Source organism: Bactrocera dorsalis, chromosome 2 (assembly GCF_023373825.1).
Source record: "Bactrocera dorsalis isolate Fly_Bdor chromosome 2, ASM2337382v1, whole genome shotgun sequence".
Taxonomy (NCBI): Eukaryota; Metazoa; Arthropoda; class Insecta; order Diptera; family Tephritidae; genus Bactrocera; species Bactrocera dorsalis.
The window spans coordinates 42,000,278-42,026,718 of record NC_064304.1 but is presented as its reverse complement, the minus strand read 5'-3'; the positions used below and the strand labels follow the sequence as shown (position 1 = coordinate 42,026,718).

Here is a 26,441-nt window from a genome sequence, read left to right as displayed (position 1 = left end):
ACAAAGCAATTTGAAAATCGCCACGCCAGGCTTAAGTGTGTATTGGAAAGATGTGTGGACTTACTGCATGGATACAGGGTGTTCCCTAAAATAGTTTTTTTTTTCAATCATACATTAACATAGGATACCATTGGTCTCGAGTCGAAGGGTCATGTATCTATGCGAATAACTGTGGATTCATTCAAAGGTTGTCGCACTTTTTGCGGATTTTTTTCGACAATTCTGTGACGTTGTTAATCTTGAGGAAGATAGAAAGAAAGAGAATATTTATATTTTATATATGGGTGTAGAAATTATTCAACGAGTTTTACGGCTTTGAATATATGTAGTATATATCCTGAAAAACCTGCTTGCAGATCATATAAAGATATAATATAGTCCAAAGGCAAAGCATGCTTAAAGAGTGGTTAAAATACAAACCCAATCAGCGCTTTGTAGGTAAAATAAGACTTTGAAGGATTTAAATCAATCTCTTGAGTGACTAATTCACTAAACTTTATAGAAGCCATCTCTCCGCGGTTGGTCAACTCATAGCTAGAACAAGACCATTAATGTTCATTTGCTAAACGTTTTAAAATATTGAGTAATAGGCTCTTTTAAATGTGAGGTACAAGGGCGCCAATCCACTGACGACCCCATTTAGACTATCTATTAGGCATTCGACGCAGTATTCGCTGGGGTAAGCAGAGGAAGATAAACACCTCCACTCTGTTGGAAAGACTAGGTGGAGAAGGATCTGGCTACACTTGGAATCTCCAATTGGCGCCGAACAGCGAAAAGGAAGAGCGAACCGGCTAAAGACTGAGCATTCGAAAGGTAATGTTTCACGTCTGATCATCCTCCGTGCATGTTATGCATTCCGCCGAAACCACTGTTGCAATACTTTTAAGATGGAATCTAAGAGCTACTTAGACAGCATGTAATGACTTCTGCAAAGTTACTAACTTCTCTCTTGCTTAAAAAATGAATGTTTTCCACCATCAACACTACCCGAAAGTAACTTTGTGGGTTGAACTATATTGCTAGTGTTCTAAAACTTGAGGTTTTTTTCAGGGAACGTTGTTAGTGATTTATAAGATTAGACCAAAACCATCTCCAATGTCTTAAAAAACTGACACACTCAACGGAAAAAGCATCTCCAAGGCCTTGAAAAACTTTTTTTTTACAGATGATGTATTGTAAAGCTACTCGAGACGGTTTCTTATCCAAAGGTGCTTTCCAAAATTAATGTTTCTGAAACACTGACAAACCGAAGAAGTATTGACTCTTGCTATTTTTCAAAGTAAAACTGATCCCTACGAATCACCCTGTACACTCTTATACTTGTGCGGTAATTGCAAACGCAAATGACTAAAGGGGCGAGTAAACTAATTTTCTTCCTCTCCTGCCACGCTCAGGTCACTTCCTCGCAAATTCTAACTTATCGCCTGCAACGCGGTGGCAAGTGGCAGCAATCAGAGAAAAGAAAAGAATTTGCTATATGTATATGTATGTATGTATGTGTGTGTTTGTGTAAGCATGTGTGCAGCGCTATTACGCTAGATAATTTTATTCAAATATGTAATTGAGAAAAGTGCTCTTCTAATTCCAATTGAAACGGTAGCTTCGAGGCGCAACGGTAGGACACGCTAAGTATTGGATGCGGTAGCAAACCAGTGCACAAATGACAACAACAACAACAACAACACCAAAGTGACATAGTGTTTGAGGTCGCCATTGTAATTGTAATCGCTTCATTCTTGGCACTGCAGGGCAATGGTGGCCCACAGAGGCGCATAAGAAGCAGCAGGAGGCGAAGTGGACGCGGAAAGCAAAGCAACGCATACTCTAATAGCGCGCACGAGCTGCAGCAGGGTGTGGCAATTTGCGCTGACAAACGGAACAACATAAGTGGCGGCCAATTTGGAGCTGGAGCGAACGAAAAGCCAGCGCGGACGGACAATGGCAGTGTGCGGACTGGCTTGGAATGCAGGCGTTAAAATATGCGCCGAAGCACACACACACACGCACTCCAATATGCTCGGGTTTTCGCACTTATTTGCCGGCATCGCTTCCAGCTGAAGGCAATTCGATCGCGCCATTTGACAACTGGACAAACGGTTAAATGCTCGAATAGTTTTGTAAGCGCGCTGTTGGGCCTGCCGTTACCGGGGGACCATGCAGTGCTCGGGCGATAAGCGCGAATTGCAGTTGCGAAAACAATAGAGATATATACATATATACATATGTTTGTATGCGTGGGTATGTAGGTGCATGCAAGAGGGTGTGTGTGTGTGTGACAGCTGGCCGAGCAAACAACTCGAGTTGACATTATTAGCGTCATTAATAGCCGGCGCTTGCCAGATGTCGATTTAAGCGTTAATTACGTTGTTGTGGTTGTTCAATTTTGTGTGTGTGACTTGTTGTTGTTTTCTTTGTCGAATCGCATTCTTTTCAAGTTTCAAGTAGTAATTTGATATGTCACTTGGCAGTGTTGTAAAGTTACAAAGCTCTGGCTACAAGCCATGCTTATGAGAAAGTATATGTGTATATGGTTTTAGAGAAATGTGATGTGATGTGATATATATTATATGTTTCTTTTTTTTATTAACTACCCAACTAAGCTCGCTTGCTGGCAATCCCTTATCAGTGGGTGCAACCTTGCCAATGTAACCAGAAACCCCTGCGACATATCCCGCCAAGCAATACTGAATTTAGTTTGCATCAGAGATCTATGAACATATAATCAAAGACGAGACGGTTCACTTAGTCTTTAAAATAAGTCTCCGTCTGGGCGAATACCGCTCCATTGTTGCTAAATTTCTTACCGGCTTGCATTCTCTTAAGATTTGTGTACAATTGAAAGTCGGTAGGATATTTCTACCGTGTTGGTTTTCACTGGCTTCTACAAAACTCAGCAAAGAAGTGGTGGTTTCACCTGACAGAGAGTTCCGGACTTAATGTTAAATATAGTAAATTAACTTGATAACAATAAATATTAAGATCCATTGACACCGCTTCCTATATTACTTTTCGAAACACATAAGAAATTCCTTAAAATAGTTCAGGGCAAGAAAACCCACCGATCAGTAAGTACCATGTGCTCGTTGTATAGATTCGAAGTCGCTTTTGCCACTTTTTCTTTACTGGCATAGAAACCACTTACGTGGTTATTGCCCAGTTAACAACAGCGCGCCAGTTGTTTCTTCTTTTCGCAAGGTGGCGCCAATTGCAGATTCCAAGCGAAGCCAGGTCCTTCTCCACCTGGTCTTTCCAGAGAAAGGGAGGTCTTCCTCTTCCTCTGTTTCCCCCGACGGGTACTGCGTCGAATACTTTCAGAGCTGCAGTGTTTTCGTCGTATATCTCATACAGCTGATCGTTCCATCGAATGCAATATTCGCAGTGGCCAACACGCAAAGAACTCTAAATCTTTCACAGAACTTTTCTCTCGAAAACTCGTAACGTGCACTCATCAGATGTTGTCATAATGGCACTACTAGAATTAAATCCATACGATTTTTAGTTAGCCCTGGATTTTAAAAAGCGCGTGTATAAATTTAACAACTGCCGAATCATTATTTTGTAGATTACATAATTTTGAGTGAAGCAACTTTTGTTATTGTGAAAAAGATGGACAAAAAGGAATTTCTCGTGTTGATAAAATATTCCTTTTTGGTTGGAAACAACATTCGAACATTGCCTCAAGAAAATTAACCATCAAGGTATGCTTAGTTAAGACGTGGTGAAATGAGCACCGAAGGCAGTGAACGATATGGACGAACAAGTTGTTGTCGACGAAAACAACAAAAAAGTCCACAAATTAAATATGGATCCCCGAAGTCATCCGAAGTCTGTATTTTTGGATGCGCTTGAAATAACCTTTAAAAAGGAAGGAGCATCAACAGCGCCTGTCATATAGCGTTGTTGGACCGTTTAAAGAACGATATTGCCGATGAACGGCCGCATTTGAAGTAAAAGATAGTGCTGTTTCACCAAGACAATGCACCGTTGCGCAAGTCAGAGACAACGATGGCGAAAATTCCAGAATTGGTATTCGAATTGCTTCCGCATCCACCGTATTCTCCAGATCTGGCTCCCAGTGACTTTTTCCTGTTCTCAGTTCTCAAAGGAATGCTCGCTGGAATGAAATGTTCGTCATATAAATAGGTGATCGCCGAAACAAGGCCTATTTTAAAGCAAAGGAGAAATCGTACTACAAAAATGGTATCGTAAAGTTGGAAGGCCGAAGCAAATTATCACCTTTTTGAACAAAAAAAAAAAAACGATTTTTGAAAAAAAAAAAATATATTTTATGGTAGGTGGGAGACTTTTGAATCACGTGTTATAGTAGAAACACTCAAAAACGCTTCCTTCCTTCCTTCCTTTTCCTTCCTTATCGGCAAAATGAGTGCACAGTCAAAAACGTGGTAAAAACGCAGAAATCAGCCATCTTTGCTTTGTTTTCATTTGAACAATGTTGCCATTGCCCAATACGCATATATAGTTTTGAGCACATCTTTGTTTTCAATTACAATTTTTTACAATATAAAATATCAAAACTAAAAGCAAACTATTAAAAATAGTTTATATATTTATAAATAATAGCATTCGACTCTGATTTTGAGTTATTTTAAGAAAATTTCAAACATATTGAACAGATTGAATTATAAAAGTTGATAATTACTGCAGTATATCGATATTGGCAACCTTGCGTTGTGAGAGAGCAATCAGCTGAGACGTTTGCGACGGCAAAAATCCAAATGTCACAGATTCTCACGTCAACGTCACGTCAACGTCAACGGGAGTAGCGTTTTTCACTGTTCAGTTACATTGCGCGCCCATAAGATAGGTCGTCCCAGCTGACACGACCCACGATTCTGCGTTGTTCACTAACCAGCTTCTTAGAAGATCCCTAATACTCTCAATAAAAAATCTAGAAATAGATTAAGATACGAAAGGAGTCGGAACAAAAACATACCGGTGTGCTTTTATAACCAGCTTCGGGAATTTTCATTGGTTATTGGATAGTTCATACGATTAGCTGTGCATCAACGAGTAATTAATGAAAGTCAGTGACTTCATCTGGTGAGGAATTCGTAAATATATCCGATATTTTTCGGCTATGAAGGTATACGGTAGCTGTTAGTACTTAGAAGGAAATAAATAGATATTTTCATCCTGGCAAATACTAAGAGCCAGAGCTCGTGGGAAAAACGGAAAGCACACCAGCTTAATGGACTACACCAAAGTCACATAATTATAATGAATACTGTATATTACATTACTATTATAATTATATAAGCTTGTTGTAATTATAAAATGCTGACCTGGATACATTTTTAAAGAGCTTCTGGGCCGATTCGCACGACATGAGCCAACCATTTCACTGCTCTTGAATGATTGCGAATATTTATACAGTTTAGTTTACTATTGGAAAATGTTGATGTAAGTTACAGCGTAATGCTTTTAAACAAAAAATGAAAACATTATTATCATATCCACAGAATCCATTGAATGCTTGGGAAAACGTGAAGAGCCCGCACTATCACTTTCTCACATACATCTTCACATATTTTAATATATAATACTAACAATTACTCCCTTAGCCACTCACCTGCTCTGCTCCGTCTCCTTCAACTGCCGGCAAGCAGCGGCACGAGCATTGCCGAATATATAAGCTGCCACACAAATCACTTTGCAAACACTTTGTGTACAGTTAACTGTTTTTATTGTCCTTTATTGCACACCAATTCCCCGGCAGCCAAACACTAGGATATCAATTAGCCCATTAGCAGAGCAACAAATGTTTTTTCATAACAAATAAAAACAGTTATTTAGCATCAAGCTGAGTTTTGGGCGTTCAGCACTTGGCTGGTTATGCGCGAACTGCCTCAAAATAGCATTCGCAAGGGTCATTTTTGTTCGAGCGATTTTTGTTTTCACTTCTTATCGCTGTTTCTTGTTTTCTTTGCGAAAAATGTGGAACGCCTGAGTGAAACTTTGACAATGTGTTGCTATTGGCAACAACGACATACACCGATATGCCTACAAACGAGGGATACTTCTACAAATTAGTTGGTTTCTTTTGGCGAAAAGCGAACGCAACAAATATGGTTTGTTGTTGCAGTGACTTTGGCGTTTGTTATTTCCAATTTGTTATTGTTGCTGGTGGACAAACGAAAGCGAAGCTGATAAGAACAACTTTGCTCGAATTCGCCGCAACAACGCCACACGCATACTTACATACATATGTAATAAACACTTGCTGCTCAAGTGACAGCTGAACTGACACGTGCCGCATTAACAGGTTGCTCTCATCAGCTGTGCCGAGCAGCTGATAGTTACCGTTAATTTAATGCTTCGGCACGAATTGTGGGCGCTCAAGCGTATCGTGTTCGTTGAGGGTGGTATGATGAATAACGGAATGTCTGCGAAGACAGCTACGTATGTATGTATAACGCGCACGGCGTGTGATGAATTAGGAATCTAGTAAATTTATTAAAATATTCGAAAATCCACTATTCTCAATCATATTTTTCTTTTGCTATCGACTAATGGGATATTAGTAGTTGGTAGAATATAAAGAGTTAATCATTCTTTTACGAATTTTAATATTATCATATTCGAATTTGGTTGGAATATATTGGGTTTATAACTATGTGCTTTTTTCTTTAAAATTTGAAAGTTTATTCTAAAAAAAGCATAAGAATAGTAATATTTATAGTATTGACTCTCTAAAGCTAACTTTCTGTAAATTTTCGGTTTCCATCTCAAAAGAAGTTAGCTGTTCAGATGTGAACTGTGTTCCACTGAGGGGTTCTGTGTCGACCGGAAAAATGGTAGAACAGAAGTGGCAGTTGTCAACCGTTGTTTTCCAAATAGATTTTAACCGGTCCTGCAACGTGAGGCCGAATATTGCCATGACAGAAAATGATTGCCTAGTGAACTCAAGACATTTTTCGGCAATCGCTCGCCTCAATTTAATGAGTTGTTGTCGGTGGCATTTCCAATTAATGGTATTAGGTTTCAGAAGCTCATAATACAGCACGCTCTTCTGATTCCACTAAATACGAAACATTATCTTGGCGTCATGGATATCCGACATTGCAGTTAATTTGACCTACGACAGAATCCGTTGCAAAAAGAAATTTTCTTTTAGTTTTGAAGCAGCATTTCCGAGCTGCAAAGTTGTCTTTCAACTTTCTTTGCTTTGGAATGTAGCCGCCAGCTTAAAGCGTTTTTGAAATGGTTGCTTGAGGGACTTCCAAATATTCAAAAACTCTAATGGTATTTGGCTGAAACTTTCTTCGGGTAACACTTTCAGTTTCTAATCTTCATACTTTTTTGGCAGCTTAGAACATTTTTCGCCTTCCAAACAAACAACACGTATTTTAAATAATGCAAAATACTTTCATCACGCACGCTAAACTAGAGCAGAATGTGATGACTTTCGGCTGAGGTTTTCTTAATGCTGAGTTGATGAAGAAGAATTCCCCACAAACAAGCTTTTTTTAGGCACAAAGTTCGACATATATGAGTGAGGAAACTTTTTGTTTGCGCTTGTAATGACTTATATACGTACTCAAAAACTCGCACAAAGGTAATAGCTTTCTAAAGCATATTCGGAATATTAGATCAATGGAATATTAATCAAGAGATGCTATATAAATCGGCATAGTTATACATCCAAAAAATAAAAATACTGTAAGCGAATGCGAAAACACATCTATGATAATGTCATCCTTAGGTTTGGTTAAGTTTCTGGACTGACTCTCGTTGCACAGATAATCGAGATCCTACTAGTACAGTTGCAAAATGCTCGCATGTGATTCCAAAAATTCTAGGTATAGATTAAGAGATCTTCATGCATCGATCAGCGTTTTGAGCCTTTAACAAATCTATTGGCATACACGATGTTTTAAACTTGAAAAACCGAAAGTGTCAAGATGTTTCAAACGATTGGCGTCTAACAAAAATTTAGCCTAACCGCAGTCAAATGATGATTGTTGACTAGCGCTCTTTAAACTCAGGTGAGGCCGACCCATCTTACGCTAGGTCACAAAGGGACTGCTGTACCCTCACCCACTTCCAGTCTCATGTTGTACCTGTTGTAACAAGTTTATCACATCGACAGTGTTCAGTGTTCCACAATGGCTTATTTTCCATTTTTCTGTAAATATAGTAACCATCTGAAAAGATCTCTGAATTATGTTCCGGGTTTTGGCTTCTCGAAGAAGGATTGAACATTTTTTATGTCAAAAAAGGGACTAAAATGTCGAAAGTGATTCGGATGTGATGAACGATTGTAGAACTCTTCCTCCCCAATTGACGTAGAATGTTGCAGTATATTTCTTTAAAGCTTTTCTTATGAAACAGAATGGCAACTTTCAATACCCAGATTCAATGATGAATGAAACTCACAGTTGATTGAAAGAAAATTTTTTCAACAAAAAGTGATCTTCTTATATTGGCTGACACCCATAACTTACCCTTCATCTGGCACTACATTTGAATCTAAAGATGGTATACATGTGTAAATCGGCTAATTTCTGCATATTGACAAAGCACCACACACCCTAATGAAACCATAAATTGTTCACTTCTGTGTATTTGCATATGAATTACCTCAGCAAATCGTTATTTAACAGCTGATAGCGGCACAAACACACACCGCCGTAGGAGTTGTCAAAAACAGCTGTTCCAAAGCGAAATCGCAGTCATAAAGACTCAATGTATATTTCATTACGCCTTTTGCCGGCACTTCGTTTGAGCTCAATTCGGCATTTGAGCATAAAATTAGCCATTGAGCTTTCGGCTACTTCCAGCGAGCTTTTTGCTTGTGCCTACTTTCGCATGCCGGCCCAGGAGCTTTGCTGACTGGCGCCAGGCATAATATTCATGTTTCTATTACAGACAATAACAAAAGCAACAATACGGTTGTTTGCGAATGCTAACCGGCACGAAATACATATGTATGTACAACTACAACAATGCAGCAATGATCGACGTATAAAGAGCTGACAGGTGAAAACTGGCTGGCTATTTGCGGCAATACAGAGCTAACTGTAACTGTGACAGTTGAAGGCCATCAAAGGTACCGTGCTGGCATTTGACCGCTGAAGCGGCTCAAACGCAACCCCTGCATGCTTGAAAGCGTCTCTGGCGCGGCAGCGCCGGCGCTATTTATGTGAATCTGGTGCAAAATGCCTAAACTGGTAACGCACTAACGCCCACCGAAGGCCCACCGGTGACTGCCAACACGGTGTACGCCCGCTATGTTGGACGGTGAGTGCGTCTTGTAAATTACTAAATCGGCTTATAATTCTACAACAAAATCACAAAAAGTCGGCGGCGCCGTTGTGCGGACATTCGCGCAAAGTATTAGTAATAATCGCATGGCCGATTGGAGGCGTCGGCAGACGCGTAGGGTTGTCATGTGTGTGTTGCAATTTTTTCCGCTTTTTTGTCGCCGCATAGCACAGTAAATGTTGTGGAAAATGTAAAGCAGGTAATAATTAGATTAGAAAATTTTTCGTCGTTGACTTATTTTACTTTTATGACATTTTGTATGGCTATTTTTGTGTTTTTTCTGCTGTCATGCCAATGTCACATGCCTTGCAATTTAAACATATATCGGTATATATGTATATAGTTGTGTTTGTGCGTTGTGATGAGCGTGAATGGTTTACTGGCGCAATTGAAAGCAGTTCACTGCGGTCGACGCATACTTTTAGGGGTTAACATGTTGGGGTAGCTTTAAGCCGCAAAGTATGCAACAATGTTGTCTTTAAATTGTTTTGGACAAGATTTTTATATAGCAACTGTTGAATGGCCCAGTAGGAAATCATGCTGAAAAATTATGCTGATGAATACTAAATTTTTCAAAGAAAATATAAAATTTTTTCTTAATGTAATCATTTTATGAATGTATTTATTTTATAAAAATAGTGTTTTATACCCTGAACAGGATCTATTAAGTTTGCTACAAAGCTTTATATACACAAAAGCAAACGTTGTAGACCCTATAAAATGTATATATAGCGTGACAAACTGAGTCGATTTAGTCATGTCGGTCTGTGTGTCCGTCTCTCTGTATATACGTGAACTAGTCCCTCAGTTTTTGAGTTATTGATATGAAATTTTGCTCGCGACTTTTTCTCACTAAAAGCTGCTCGTTTGCAAGAACCTCCGATATCAGAAAACAAAAGCATATAACTGTCATACAAACTGAACTCATGTAATTGACAAACTATCTGTAAGCAATGTAGAACAGATTATTGTCTAAGACAACACTACAATCTCTGAACTTGTTGTTCAGATTGCACCAATATAGGATATACCTGTCATTCCTCCAGATACTGAACGATCAAAACCAAGAGAAATATTTTTTTCTTCGTAAAACAAGTTTTTCTTTGCATTCAAACTGTTAGCCGGTTACTTTTTCAGATTACACGTATTTCTGCTATCAGATCTGTTATACGTACAGACCGTTATAAAAATGTTATAGGTCCTGCTTAATATGGTTAATTTTAGTTAAAAATGCAAATATTAAATGAGCGACCTTTTGCTTTTATTGTACATTAGCCCTAAAACGATTCATCCATTACCGCAATCAGACCATGTTCTCCATCTCTGACCACAAACTGTAGTAATTTTGTTGTCTTCAAAGTTTTTGCCTATTAAAAAATTCTTCAAGTGCGAACATTTTCGGCTGTAAAAAGGAACATCTGTTGAACTTAATTTGCTTTAAAAGGGTTGTCAGAAGATGACCAGATGACAGAATGTAGGCTTTCATTTGGAGATCATCTAGAATAAGTTCTGACATTGATCTCCTCTTTATACATATTTCCCTTAACACAATTTTATGCTTTCTTAGGAGAAATCGGACTACAACCACGCTTACTTCCCATATAACTCAATTTCAATTCCATTTGATTCCTTCACTTGCCAGTAGATGAATCCAAATGTAATTTATATAACGAAATAAAATTTTGCAATAATTCCCATAAAGTATGCCACCTTTTGACCAAAAATTTGTCCAAATCCAACCAAAACTGTTCAAGACTCTAGGTACCGAATATGTGAACCGCAGTATCTATACTTGACTTTTTACCGAAAATATCAGTCAATGTGTGGGATATACAATTGAAATTCAGACAGAATCGTTTCCTGACAATAGTAATTCTGTGTATCAAAAGTGGCTTGAATCGGGTCAATACTTCACTGAGACCCTATATACTTAATACAAAGATTTTCGTACTTCCTGTTGACTTTATGTTGGAAATATCGACCAATATTTGAGTTATTGTGGCATTGTCATTGTGCCTAAAATGGATACAATTGGGCGAAAACTTGACCTAACTCCCATACAAGCATTACCAGGATTTTCGAACATCCAGCTGGCTTTGTAACGGGTGATTTTTTTGAGGTTAGGATTTTCATGCATTAGTATTTGACAGATCACGTGGGATTTCAGACATGGTGTCAAAGAGAAAGATGCTCAGTATGCTTTGACATTTCATCATGAATAGACTTACTAACGAGCAACGCTTGCAAATCATTGAATTTTATTACCAAAATCAGTGTTCGGTTCGAAAATTTTTTATCGACAAATTTTGTTCAGCGATAAGGCTCATTTCTGGTTGAATGGCTACGTAAATAAGCAAAATTGCCGCATTTGGGGTGAAGAGCAACCAGAAGCCGTTCAAGAACTGCCCATGCATCCCGAAAAATGCACTGTTTGGTGTGGTTTGTAAGCTGGTGGAATCATTGGACCGTATTTTTTCAAAGATGCTGTTGGACGCAACGTTACGGTGAATGGCGATCGCTATCGTTCGATGCTAACAAACTTTTTGTTGCCAAAAATGGAAGAACTGAACTTGGTTGACATGTGGTTTCAACAAGATGGCGCTACATGCCACACAGCTCGCGATTCTATGGCCATTTTGAGGGAAAACTTCGGACAACAATTCATCTCAAGAAATGGACCCGTAAGTTGGCCACCAAGATCATGCGATTTAACGCCTTTAGACTATTTTTTGTGGGGCTACGTCAAGTCTAAAGTCTACAGAAATAAGCCAGCAACTATTCCAGCTTTGGAAGACAACATTTCCGAAGAAATTCGGGCTATTCCGGCCGAAATGCTCGAAAAAGTTGCCCAAAATTGGACTTTCCGAATGGACCACCTAAGACGCAGCCGCGGTCAACATTTAAATGAAATTATCTTCAAAAAGTAAATGTCATGAACCAATCTAACGTTTCAAATAAAGAACCGATGAGATTTTGCAAATTTTATGCGTTTTTTTTTTAAAAAAAAGTTATCAAGCTCTTAAAAAATCACCCTTTATAAAGACTTTAGTTTTTCTGACAAATCTTATACCGAATATATAGTGTATGCATATTTAAAATGGCTTAGATTCCGCTTCTCTGATTGACGTTTTACATCGTAAGGTATTTCCCTGGCTTTGATTGCTGGAAGTTGCGAGAGTATAAAATGTTTGGTTGCACCCGAGCTCAGCTCTTTCTTACTTGTTTGTTTTGTGTGTGTGTTTTTGTTTAATTTCAATATATTTAGAATATGCGCAGAAGATTTAGAATTTGTTTAGCAATAAAAAATTATAACTACATTTCATGAAAACACAATAAAGATAAATTTTGCTAATATGAAATTTAATTAAAAACTAAATAAATGAAAAAAATAAATAGAATTTTATACATATATATGTATATACCTTTTCTATTTTCTACGTTGAAAACTATTGTACAGCAGTTAAACCGCAACTTTATTTGCATTGTGCAACAAACAGAAGAGCTAAGTCAGAGTTGATCACTGGAAGGTTTGCTGCATAAAGAATGTAGAGTACAGGGGCGTTTAGACTGTCTTGGGGCACGCCAGCACGCTCAGCATCACGGCATAAAGTGTTCTACCCTATTACTTTGTTCAATTATGCTATGAAATTTTCTGAAGCCAAACTGACGATTCGGATTAATCTGTTTGAATTCCACCACCGGCAAAGTCTGTAGACTAATTTGGTCGATAAGAAACCTGGTTAACATGGTTTAAGAATTAAAATAACCTCAACACATTTCCATTGCAATGGAAAATGACAAAGTCTGAGCATTCCGTTCAAAAGATTGACAATCATGTTGATTACGTTTCCGGGTAGCTCTTTAAGTTCAAGCGCATTAATTCTGGCATAACCTGGTGACTTTTTGTTCTTCTCTTCTTCTACAGCATCTATTTCAGCAATCGGAAACATCATTTGACAAGCATCATACATACACTAGTTGGAAGTAAACGTATTTTGGAGGAATGTGGCAGATACCCCGGCTTTCTTTGCATAGGACTTGCACTAATGACCTCTGCTGTTTAAAATTGATGGTGGTTTAGATATCGATTTATTGTTTAATCTAGTCGCATTCCAAAGATTCCATACTGGATCTCCTGGTTTGGCAGCAACCAGACGCGCCTATAGGGTTTTGTCGCACCATTTCCAGAGAACATGCTTCAGCTCCTTTAAAGCACGATTGAGAAGTATTTTATAATTAGGATTTCTACTGACTTGGCATGCATGCCCAAGATGTCTCTTCTCTCAGAGCGTCGCTATTACCTCATTGGACCAGAGATGTCTGTCCCGCTTGTGGATGCTCTGTGTGGTTCTAGCTTCTGACATGTGGACTAAATTTATTATCACTTGATGAACCCTGCAAATACATCCTAGATGCTAATATTAATGTCTGATATTTAGAATCATGTTCGTCTGAGTTGCTTTATTGTAAATAGTATTGAACTGTTCATAAATTTCCGGTCAATCTAACATAACTACTAGTTCGAACTTCCTTGGTCAATAATCGACAGATATAAACAATTTTACTTATTTTCAAATTGTCTTACTGGTTTACTTGAACCATCGTTGATTATTCTGCATTGCATTTAATTAAGTTCACACAACTTCTCACGTGAATAGCGCTTATACACCTCCTTCTACACTCTGTATGGAAATGTGATGGGAAACCAGCATCGAACCCGTCAATTAACATCTGAAAATCATCCTTTGTGAAAAACTATTATCGTACGAAGAGTTAAGCATACTACTAAGAGATCTGCTTCGAATCCTGCTTTCATTCCTGCAACTCCACTAATGAAGTAGAGTTTTTCCAAATCTCAAAACCTGTGAGTCAAGGGTTCTGAGAAAATCGTCTACAAAAGTAGTCAACAAGTTAGTCTGACATAAGTAATTTAACATGTAATTTATCGTTATAACATGCAATTAATACATTCATATAGCATATAAATTAATATAAATCCACTTCCCACACACACCTTTGATTAATATCGCGTACTTAAGAGACTTACTTATGCACACACATTAAACCCATATCCTTATGGACACTGATGCATATAACCGCAAACGGTAAGGATTTCTTTGATTACCGGAAATGTCCGACTAGCACGACTCGCAATGATTGCCGGAATAAAACCACAAAGTCAATGCAATTGCAGCAACTTAAAGCGACAAACTCTATACATACAAGTATATTGGCGGCGGAAGATGAAGAGCAACAAGTGTTGAGCGCACACGAAAGGCCAAGTCCTGGGGGAATTCCGTTTCTTGAATAAAGTGAGTGTGAACTCATCGCATGTATACAACTACTCTTATATAAAGTGCAGAGAAAGTGAGAATGGAGACGTGTTCATGAAAGTACATAGTTAATGTTGAGACATTTTGGCGGGGAGTAAGGAAGTATGTGAAGGACACGTGTCGGCTGCTAACCGGAAATCTTAAGCGGATTACAACGGCTGACGGCTATGTGTATTGGGAAGCAATCTCAATAATACAAACAGGCAAACAATCACTTGCTGCTTTATTTATTCAATATTTTTTCGCTTCCATCTGCTTCTTCCTCGGTGACCTGCAGTGGTGGCCATAAGCTTTCACACTTCAATCTCGCTGCGCCGCAAAGGAGAAAATTTAATCAAAAAAAGCATGTGACGATGTGAACCATTGTATTTACATTGTTGTTTACTTGTTCACCTGGAGCGCAATTCCGTTTGCTGACCGATTTTATTCTGACACCTTTGAATGGATACAGTGTGACCCTATTAGTACAAAACAAGCAAAATTTCGAAAGCATACAATTAATTTAGACATCAATTTGATTCTTCCATTAAGTAGTATTTGTGATAAAACATTCATTTTAAGTTGATTCGTAGGTGAATCGCGAATTGTTGATTCAAGACAGTTTGAAGCAGTGTCTAAAGATCTAAAGATCGAGGTTAGGTTGCAAGGACGTAACGTCGTGATATCTATTAACTTACATATTAGTGCTTTAGTTCATATTTTACTATTGCTAAGGATAGTGAGAGTATCCAATGAGACAACAATGATTGGGTCTGAAAATTTTTTGAACGATTTACTGAAATATATTGACGTTCAAGAAACCAATCACCATATCATAGCCATAGAAAGAGCGTGGCCGTTCCTCTTTTGCCTTCCTGTTGAAATAAGCTGTTTATTGCACAAAAAGCAGTTTCCCTGGATGTGATTTCAAAGTTTAAATTAGATTGGGTACCTGAGCCCCTAAGATGGATAGGGACCACGCTAAGGCTACCAAGTACAGTCCTTTGTGAAGCTAGATATAAACACCTGACCGACAAAGCGCCTTGATCCAAGTAGAAGTAAATTTTATCAATAGTCTTTTTTTGGCAGATCGCTCGTGAGTCGTGTCAAGCTGTCATGTTATTTTTGTTCACCATCACCCACCTTAAGACTCAGCAATCATTATTGGATAATATTCGACCAAATAGACCACGTTCAGCACGCAGTGCAGAAAATATTTGATACTTGAAATTAAAGGTTGTGATCACGGCAACATTTGGTTTCAACAAGACGGCGCCACGACCCTCACATCGCATCAATCAATGGGTTTATTGAGACAACACTTCGTTGAGTAGATAATTTCACATTTTGGGCCGGTCGGTTGGTTACCCTTAGGCTTCTCTCTCTGGGAATATGTCAAGTTTAAAGTTCATGTGGACAATCCATTCATTATATTTTTCATGATTTCCATATTGAGAGCTATCATTGAACAGCGTTTACGCGAATAGAATAATACGAAGTGACTTTTCGGAGAGACACAGTCCCTCTGCTATCTTCGCAGATGTTAACCTAGCTCTGAAGAAACGAGCGTACTGATTACTTTGGCACGATCATGAGCTCTAAACTTGGAACTGTTTCAGTAAAGAAGGTTTAAAGGATAAAACAACAATTTTTATTCTAAGAAAAAGAGGAGGTGGAAGAAGACACCTGCTAGCCGTTACTGCTTCTATTGTGAATACCAATGAGAGTAATATTTTCATTTCTAAATTGAATTGCAAGAAGCACACTGTCATAAGATGATTTGCATTTTTTATATAACTAGTACAATCGCTTCAACAAATTTGCTGCAAGTATGCAAAAACACGTGTTTGACGCCGGAAACGGAAACCACAGTTGATTTATTCAAAGAAATAAGCGTCTTACATTATTTTCATAGAAATTTATTTGCGTTTATGTGAAACTATTTGCAGTAGTTTGCATAAGTACAACTGTTAGAAATATATATGTACATATATATGCGAACTAAAATATATGCATACCGTTATACACATGCCAATAGAGCTACTTGAGTGCGTTACATAAACTTTGCTAACAAAAAACAATTACATAACTTGCATGCCTCGGTAATTTGTAAAACATTTTTCCTGAAACATATGAAAAGGGTGCACTTTTTGGGGGTAGAGAACTTTTATGAGCATTCCTGTATAAAATGAAGAAAATTTTATTTTTTCTGCCCACAATTTCCAAATCCTTCTGTGAAAATTGACAGTTATACTGATAACAACCAAATCCCTCAAAATCCACCCTATATATGCTATCCAGCTAACTTCTTGCATGTTTTCAAATGCCGCCCTTGTTCTCCACAGCAATAAAATAAACCAAGATTTTAAGATTTCGACTTTTCATAAGTCTCTATATTAGTCCTCGTTTAAACCGATTATTTTGCTTAAAAGTGTATTCGTGACCAAAAGTTGTTTGTTAAACACGACCCGTTCATAAGAGAAGCGTGAAGTGCTTTGTTTTATTCATTTATTATTTTTCTTCAAAATAATTTCTGTAATAGCTAGCTCAGGCCTAGTACTCCAGCCGAGCAATAAAAAGAATTACATGCGCTGTTTACAAAACAAATCTTTTCTGACGCCGTTTTTAGCAATTGTTCGGTTCACGACATGAAGTGGCAACCAGCAGGGACTTACACTCACACATACTGCTTATATTTGCGTAAAAAACTTTATGAGGGTCATACATTACTTTGCCTACCTTCTCGCACACGGTTCCAAAGGCTATTTCAGGTCGCTTAGCTTTAACGAATTTAAACATGTGGCCTTTTCCACACGAATGGAAAGGGTTGCCGGAGAAAAATTTAAACGTATTAAGTATTTTGTTGGCAGAATCCTTGAAAATTGCATAAATGTCGTTTAGTGCTTCAGAATAATGCTGCTTTAAAAGCCTACTAAATAATTTTCATAATAAAAGTGAAATATTAATTCGACGATATTCAACGATGACTTTTGTGTTATAGAAGGAAATGGTACCTGATCGTATAGAGATTGTAAACATGGTATTTGGGTGGGGAAATAATGAAATAATTTGCTAAGCGAAATATGTTTGCTTAATTTTATTTATTTACTTAACACACAAATCGATATGTACAATATGATCTACCAGAACCTGCTACTAATTTACTGGTGTGTTTCGAAGCAGTATTCTGATAGAAGGTTGAAGTTGCAGACAAAGTTGTAGGTGCTTAGCGGTGAAGGCTGTTATTAGACTTAGGGAAACTGAGTACATAAGGGGCCGTGGGAAAGGACATACTGAAACTCTCCACAGATTCGATTGCATTCCTTCCAATCTAGATAACTGCCCTGCAAAACCTTCTCCTACAGGTTCCTGCTCGGCTCACTCACTTGAAAGGTAGAGGAGGAGTGTAGTAAGCTTCTTCGCGGACGGATAGAAATTGAGGGGGAAAATAGGTGGTGGAGTCTAGTGTCGGGAGTTCTCCATCAACTCTAGTTTCAGATTACTTGACCACTGTACCGTCATTCAAGTTCAGGTGGCTGCCATCAAGACAGCAGTAGATAACAGCTCCGGAGTGCAGCCCCTTTCAAAGAGGTATGCATTTAATCCGACAGCCAAGCAGATATATTGGCTCTGAGCTCGCTGACAGTGTGGTCAAAACTAGTCAAGGAGTTTATGACTTCATTAGCAATAGCTTCAAGTTTTTTTCATATTAACAGAATCGTTGAAAACTGCAAAGCCGATGGGCTGGCTAGAGAGCCGCACTTCTTCTTCTTAATTGGCGTAGACACCGCTTACGCGATTATAGCCGCGTCAACAAGAGCGCGCCAGTCGTTTCTTCTCTTCGCTACGTGGCGCCAATTGGATATTCCAAGCAAAGCCAGGTCCTTCTCCACTTGGTCCTTCCAACGGAGTGGAGGTCTTCCTCTTCCTCTGCTTCCCCCGGCGGGTACAGCGTCGAATACATTCAGAGCTGGAGTGTTTTCGTCCATACGGACAACATGACCTAGCCAGCGTAGCCGCTGTCTTTTAATTCGCTGAACTATGTCAATGTCGTCGTTTATCTCGTACAGCTCAGCGTTCCATCGAATGCGATATTCGCCGTGGCCAACGCGCAAAGGACCATAAATCTTTCACAGAACTTTTCTCTCGAAAACTCGCAACGTCGACTCATCAGATGTTGTCATCGTCCAAGCCTCTGCACCATACAGCAGGACGGGTATTATGAGTGACTTATAAAGTTTGGTTTTTGTTCGTCGAGAGAGGACTTTGCTTTTCAATTGCCTACTCAGTCCAAAGTAGCACCTGTTGGCAAGAGTTATCCTGCGTTGGATTTCTAAGCTGACATTGTTGGTGGTGTTTACGCTGGTTCCAAGATAGACGAAATTATCTACAACTTCAAAGTTATGACTGTCAACAGTGACGTGAGTGCCAAGTCGCGAGTGCGACGACTGTTTGTTTGATGACAGGAGATATTTCGTCTTGCCCTCGTTCACTGCCAGACCCATTTGTTTTGCTTCCTTATTCAGTCTGGAGAAAGCAGAACTAACGGCGCGGGTGTTGAGACCGATAATATCAATATCATCAGCATACGCCGGCAGCTGTACACTCTTATAAATAATTGTACCTGCTCGATTAAGTTCTGCAGCTCGAACTATTTTCTCCAGCAGCAGATTGAAGAAATCGCACGATAGGGAGTCGCCTTGTCTGAAACCTCGTTTGGTATCGAACGGCTCGAAGAGGTCCTTCCCGATCCTGACGGAGCTTTTGGTTCCGCTCAACGTCAGTTTACACAGCCGTATTAGTTTTGCGGGGATACCAAATTCAGACATCGCGGCATAAAGGCAGCTGCTTTTCGTGCTGTCGAAAGCAGCTTTGAAATCGACGAAGAGATGGTGTGTGTGGCGATTCTCGTTTCACGGGTCTTTTCCAAGATTTGGCGCATGGTGAATATCTGGTCGGTTGTTGATTTACCAGGTCTGAAGCCACACTGATAAGGTCTAATCAGTTTGTTGACGGTGGGCTTTAATCTTTCACACAATACGCTCGATAGAACCTTATAAGCGATGTTGAGGAGGCTTATCCCACGGTAGTTGGCGCAGATTGTGGGGTCTCCTTTTTTATGGATTGGGCATAGCACACTTAAATTCCAATCGTTGGGCATGCTTTCGTCCGACCATATTTTACAAAGAAGCTGATGCATGCTCCTTATCAGTTCTTCGCCGCCGTGTTCGAATAGCTCGGCTGGCAATCCATCCGCCCCCGCCGCTTTGTTGTTCTTCAGGCGGGTAATTGCTATTCGAACTTCTTCTTGGTCGGGCAATGGAGCGTCTTCTCCATCGTCATCGATTGGGGAATCGGGTTCGTCTTCTCCTGGCGTTGTGTGTTCACTGCCATTCAGCAGGCTGGAGAAGTGTTCCCTCCATAATTTAAGTATGTTCTGGGCATCGGTGACTAGATCACCTTGGGGGTTCTACATGAGTATGCTCCGGTCTTGAAACCTTCTGTAAGCCGCCGCATCTTTTCGTAGAATTTTCGAGCATTACCCCTGTCGGCCAGCTTATTAAGCTCTTCGTAATCAAGCATTTCGGCCTCTTTCTTTTTCTGTCTATTAATGCGTCTCGCTTCCCTCTTCAACTGCACCCGCACCCTTTCCTTAATTTTATCTGTTTGGAGTCGTGTCGGAGAGCTTGTGTTCTGGCGTTGGACCGCCCGTGAGGTGTTCTGACTGAACACTGTTTAATAGCTGTTCATGCGTTGCGGGTCAGTATTCTATCGTATGCTCTTTACGTAAGCTTTATAAAAGAGGGCGAAGTGGAATCATTTTGTCATTTTGTCCTCTATTGATTACAGGACTAAAAACGAAATAACAACCAAGTTAAACAACTTGGGAAACAGATGTCATTTGGGAGCTCAAGCTAAAATAACGGGTTTTGTACAAAAAAGGTAAAATATAAAAAAAGAATTAACAAAAAATTCCGAAATGTCATGCACCTTATGAAAGTTGTTATTATGTAATATTGTCATATGACTACTATTTTGTATTATTTACCTTTAAAACGAGTGTGACACACTTTTTGTGAACAAATAACGGTCGCAACTTGCATATTCGTAAGCAATTTGTCGCTTTTTGCCTTACTCAGAGAGGAAACATGTTTTTTGGTTAGCTTATTTCTCCAAACAATTGAGCACAATTTATTGGAATATTGTTGAGGCATCAACTGACAATTGCATTTCCGAAATTGCCATTCAGTACACACTCAATTCGATTATATTTGCAATAAGTTTTCTTCTCATGCAATATACAGGGCGACTGTCATGGAATTTATTGCCAGTTTTAATTATTTGCGAGCTATGGTGTCAAGTTAAGGCTGAAGACTTCGTAAATTAATATTCCGATCTAACGGACAATTAAATTGCTATTGGTGGTGGAATTCAATATTCTCGTCCGTTTTAAAAATATATATAGCTTGAGATGATAACAGTTACTTTATTGGAAGAGAATTAAAGTTTTGTTGCCCAAGAAATGGCGGCAAGATGAAATAACTTGAGTTCCATTTCATAATATAGTAAAGAGTTAATGCTATTTCGTTCCCTAATTTTAAATTGACCTTGTTTACTGTTTTCAAAATGAATGTGTTATCAAAGTCTAATGAGTTGGATTTTGTAATAATCTCACTGATTTATTTATATAATAACATTTTTTTAACAGAACTGTATTATGTAACAGTATTCTCTCCAATTTGTATACTTGTTTTAAAAACGAATTTTTTTATTTTTTGAAATAAAATTTGCATTCATTAAGAAAGACTTTTATAACTTTTATTCATGTTTTTGTCAACTGGCAGAGCACCCTTTAAATTCAAGAATTTTTTCCATATAAGTATGTGTTTTCTCTAAATATATATATACGTATATATATATATACATATGTGTGTGTGTGTATGTACGCATTGATGAGAGCACCTTTTTTAAATACATATGCATCGCGAATACGTATTTAAAAAATGTGCTCTCATAAATACGTATGAATGTACGAGTACATGGTCGCACATTAAAAGTGTGCTTCAAAACTATTTTCATATTAATAGATGATGGCTTAAAGTTTTATAAAAACCCATTGGAATGCTTACAATGAGAAAACAGTAACAATACATTTGTTGACGACGCGTATGGTACGAAAACGACCTCCGAGAATTCCCTGCAGAGAAAATCGTGAAAATGTTTACAAATAGAAATTTCAGACTCAAATTGGACCAGTATAATTACTTATTTTTTTGGGAGTGATTTATAAATCAAAATTAGAGGAGCTCTACTAAATCCTCATCAGAAACATTTCTCACGTACGTATGTTTTGAACTAACACAAGACTGGTACATTTCTGACCTCACCCACACTTGACAACTGGTATTTAATGGGCAAAAAATAGTAAGACTTTGTTCAGAATTTTAAAATTTTTACTATTTACAACTAAACACGATTTATCTGGAGAGTTAGTTTGAGTTTGCTGAATAGCCAGAAGTCACATGGAGCTAAATCAGGTGAATAAGGTGGTTGCGGCACGATATTGGTTGAAAATTTGGCGAAGGTGCATGATCGTGTACCAAGAGTATTAACGTGTTGATCATCAGCTGATGTTGATGGTCGTCCTGGACGTAGTTCGGCACACAAAGTTTAGTGGAAATTCTTTGTTGAATGATTTAACTCATCGTAAAACTCTCCGAACGTACTTTATGTACTTCAGAATGACAATGACATTGTCACAGATGTCACTGATGGTCATACTAACCTAGAAAAAAAATATTTCGACGAATGGGTTTTCCCGCGAAATTTAAACTAGAAAGTCTTGCATATTTTGCCCACAGTAAAGTCGTGAAAATATGTTACTAGATGATACTATAAAGTCGTCAGTACACTAGCTGAACTTGCTTCACATCAGTCGTAAAGTAATTTATAACTAGTTATTTTGGCCACATGCTGTGTGGATTGAGTGCATTTAAATGTACATGACAGAAGGCTTCCGGTGGTTAAGCATTATTGTTGTTTCCGATATGCCAGCTATTACACAAATAATTTGTTCGAATTTCCTTCCCTTAATGGAAGAGAGATATTATCTGAGATATTATGAGCATTTCATTTATTCTAACTTTCTATTAAGATTTTTCAAATATTGGTATCTTACTAGGTCCTTCTCCTAATATAATTAAATGATTTTGATGTCAAAAATGCAATGTGTTCTGGAAGGCCAGTTGGATTGAGGGTCAGGTGGTTTTTGCTATACATTTGTTGGAATAACCAGGAAATCATCTATTGATGCCATCAAACCCATAATTCGGATCTGTGTTCTCACCAACGACTCAAGAGAGGCATTATAAAATTATCTTTAAAATGGCAACAAAATATCATTGCATATTTGAAAACCTACGAAAACCTTTCATTTAATGTAAAAGTTATGGAGTTATTTTGACTAGCCCGTGTATTTTGAAAAATCTAGCCGCACCCATAAACGTACAGAACTCACGTATATATTACTTAAAGTATTTTTTTATTGGGGAATCATTCTACCTTTGGGTAAGTCACGTAGTTAGCACTTGTTACTGTTTGCAGTTGATAATTTTACAAAAATAATTTTATTCCAAAATTTTAAATTGAAAATAAACAAATAGTCTAGATACACAAAACCTCGCGCAAATTTGAAGAAAATGTTCATATTGTAAAAATTGGCCAATTGTTTCCAAAACATTTCACAAATTTCCTATTAACAAATTTAAATATTTATTATCTAGTCACACTTCATTCACAGCAATTCAGTTTGCAACCCAAATATAACAACAAAAGCACTCATATCTAAACAAAAATGTCATAAAGAACTACATACGTGTCAAAAGCGATGACAATAATAAAAGCCCTTGAAGCATCTTTTCTAAGCGAAATGCAAATATGAAGCTGTCAAAAGTGAGATTTTATATTAAATTTACAAAGACGCAAAAGCTCATTGGTAGTCTCATAAAGGGCGGACAAGTTCTTGTGCATTTTGATTTTAAAGCTGAATTCTATTATTTAAAAAGCTGTCAGATTCAGAATGCTCGTATAAATGAACATCTCTCAGCTACGAAGAAATTAATGTAAATTTCTGTTATTTGTTGCCATTTACAAAAACTTTAAGACATATGAAATTTGATTTATTATCGAATAATAGCAATATGGAAAACTTACTTCAAGATGAGGGCATATTGTTTAAGTATTTGCAACTATTTATTAGTTTTACTTGAGCGGCCACCACGGCGTATGATGAACAAAATTATTCCAATGAAAATTACACCGTATTTTCACTTATTTATTTTAAATAGATTTTAGTATTTTCTGAAAAAAGAAATGTCATTTCAAAGCAACATCATTTCTATCATTTTGAGTAAAGTACCGTGGGTAGCAGATTCAAATCCAAAATTTCAGCAATTTTTAGGCAATGTCAAAGTGTTTGGTGAAGTTTTATAAAAAAAAAAAGGTCAATATCATATACATAAATTCTTTAAGCGGCTGGATACAGTTTGTAATTTATTGGAACCTCAATTTCTTAGAAAGCAGTAGTATGCAGATCTCTCTCGTATGACTCCGGTACTACAAGCTAGAGAGAAAGGTATACAAATATTAATATTACTTTAACAAATACTGTATTTTTGGCTGGACTAACAGTATGTCTATTGATGTATGTAGTGTTAGGCTAGAAGCCTATTGTTGATATAGTATATATGAAATTTTTGTGTCGAACTTTATCCGTCTGTAGGTCAATGCGTAGAAACATACGTTTGAATAAAAAAAAACAGAATGGTGGGAGAATGTTTATTTAATTTAACAGAGTGAAATCTGTAGGAGACCATAATATAAATAGTTTATAAAAATAAGAATATACTTGTATATAGCATACGAGTTACAGCAGAAAAAACCGTGACGATAGAAAGTGAAATATTAACCAAAATTGATGAATTAATGAAGATCAGTCTGACAGTGACAATAATATCGTATTATTATCGATCTGAAACGCCGCTAAACAAGGTTCTCCACTTCTGAAGGGATTCCAACCTTGTCCATGGATGAAGCGACCTACAGAAATATTTGTGAGAAATCACTCAAGCTTTAAATAATGTAGTTTGGAAGATGTAGCCTTCTATAAAAGTTCAAGTGAGGAACGTTCGCTGAGGGTCATTCACTTAGGAGTTTTGAAGTTTAGAAAGCTGCAACTCAAAAATTGTTTGAGATATCGTTTCAAAATTTTAGCACGTTATTTTTCAAAGATACAGAAATATGGAAGAAATCGATATTTTGTTTAACATGACACTAGGTATTCCCTTTTTTATCGGTCAATTTGTATGGCGGCTATATACTTTGGTAATCCATTCTGAATAATTTCTTCCAAGATTATATTGTTGTTTCGGGTAATAATACGAACTAAGCGAAGCTCACTGTTTTCTCTGAATTTTGAATCTGAGAATAATTTTGAAACGAAAAGTGAAAGAAATGAGCTAGCATTTTTCATCGCTATCTCATCATGACAGATATAAGTTCACAAATTTAATTGTAATAAAATTCCTTATTCTGTTTTTGTTACTTTAAAACATTTTAAAAGTGATGCCGAGAAACTAAAAGTCCAAACAAATTAAAATTGAGTTATTATTACACTCTCGCTTTCTCAAGGCAAACCGCACACTTACACACAACATATGTGCTAAACTGAAATGTAAATTAGAAAAGTGTGAAACTGACATTTGCTTACCGAATAAATAATAGCTTGAACCAAAATAATAAATAGATAAACCAAACAAATATCACATAATGCAAATAAGAGCTACTCAGCTGGCAAATTGTATGCAAATAATAATATTTATAATAAATTTCATTTGCACACATAATCGCACAAATCTGTAGCGACTTGCAGTTATTCAAAAAACTAATCAAACAAGTCTCTCAATTTATGACACTCGCCGAAACTTGCAACAAACTTTGGCAAAAATTACAAAAGCGTGCGTGACATTACGCTTAAGTTGCATAAGTAATATCTGCAGACAACTGTTTATTTGCACGCCTAACTGTCAAGTGTTAATCTCGGCACATATTTAATATTTGCTTTGTAAACGTTTTTCTTACGCTTTTGCACTTTTAGGCAACTTTGAATTACCCGAAGCATTCCTTTACACTCCCTTTGCCCCACGAAAGTGCAATAGCGTCTTAGCCATATTTGCTCGTCGTAAATTGAATATTTATCTGTGCGTTTAAGCCTTTTTATTATTTATTATTTCTCACTATTTTGCCTAATTTATCTTGAGCAAAATCCTTTGTAATTCATCTTGGCATTTTGCCGGAAGAAATTCGTGCGCACACCAAGGCACAGTGGCTCTCTGCAATGTAGAAATATAGCTTAGGTTGTTCGCTGCTGTAATCGCTTAAGGCCATTCACATGGTGTTGAATAAACATTATTGTCTGCACGCGTGTAAGCTTAGCGTTTAAAGCCTCAGAATGTTACTCATACGCAATGACCGCCTCAATTTGCTTAATACATACGCTTGCTGGTGATTTCTAATTGAATTTATTAAAGGCTACGTTTACAATTTCCGTGAAAATATAAAATTTTCTTCCTATTCTCCAAGGTATATATATTATTCGATTATTAGTTTGAACTATTTAAACGTTTTGGTTATTCAAGGTGACAAATTGCTTAAGGAAATCTATTTATTGCGGTTAATTTATAATAGCTGCAGTCCACTTCAACAAAAAATAAGATGTCTTATAAATAAAAATGAATTAATTTGCTACTAAATTAAAAAATTGCTGGTTTAAAATTTTTTTCA

At 37.5% G+C, this 26,441-nt stretch overlaps 1 protein-coding gene across 7 annotated transcripts in view; it reads right to left on the bottom strand.

Moving 5' to 3' along the window:
* Positions 1 to 26,441, bottom strand: part of LOC105224493 (sex determination protein fruitless) — a 419,068-nt gene that overhangs the window by 292,156 nt on the left and 100,471 nt on the right. Inside the window, exon 1 of one of the 7 annotated variants that reach the window (XM_029549497.2) lies at positions 5,594 to 5,878. The exons of the other annotated variants lie outside the window; for them this stretch is intronic. The gene's annotated coding sequence lies outside the window, so the exon portion shown is untranslated. Of the gene's footprint in view, positions 1 to 5,593; positions 5,879 to 26,441 lie in introns of those variants that run through there. 7 annotated transcript variants of the gene reach the window in all.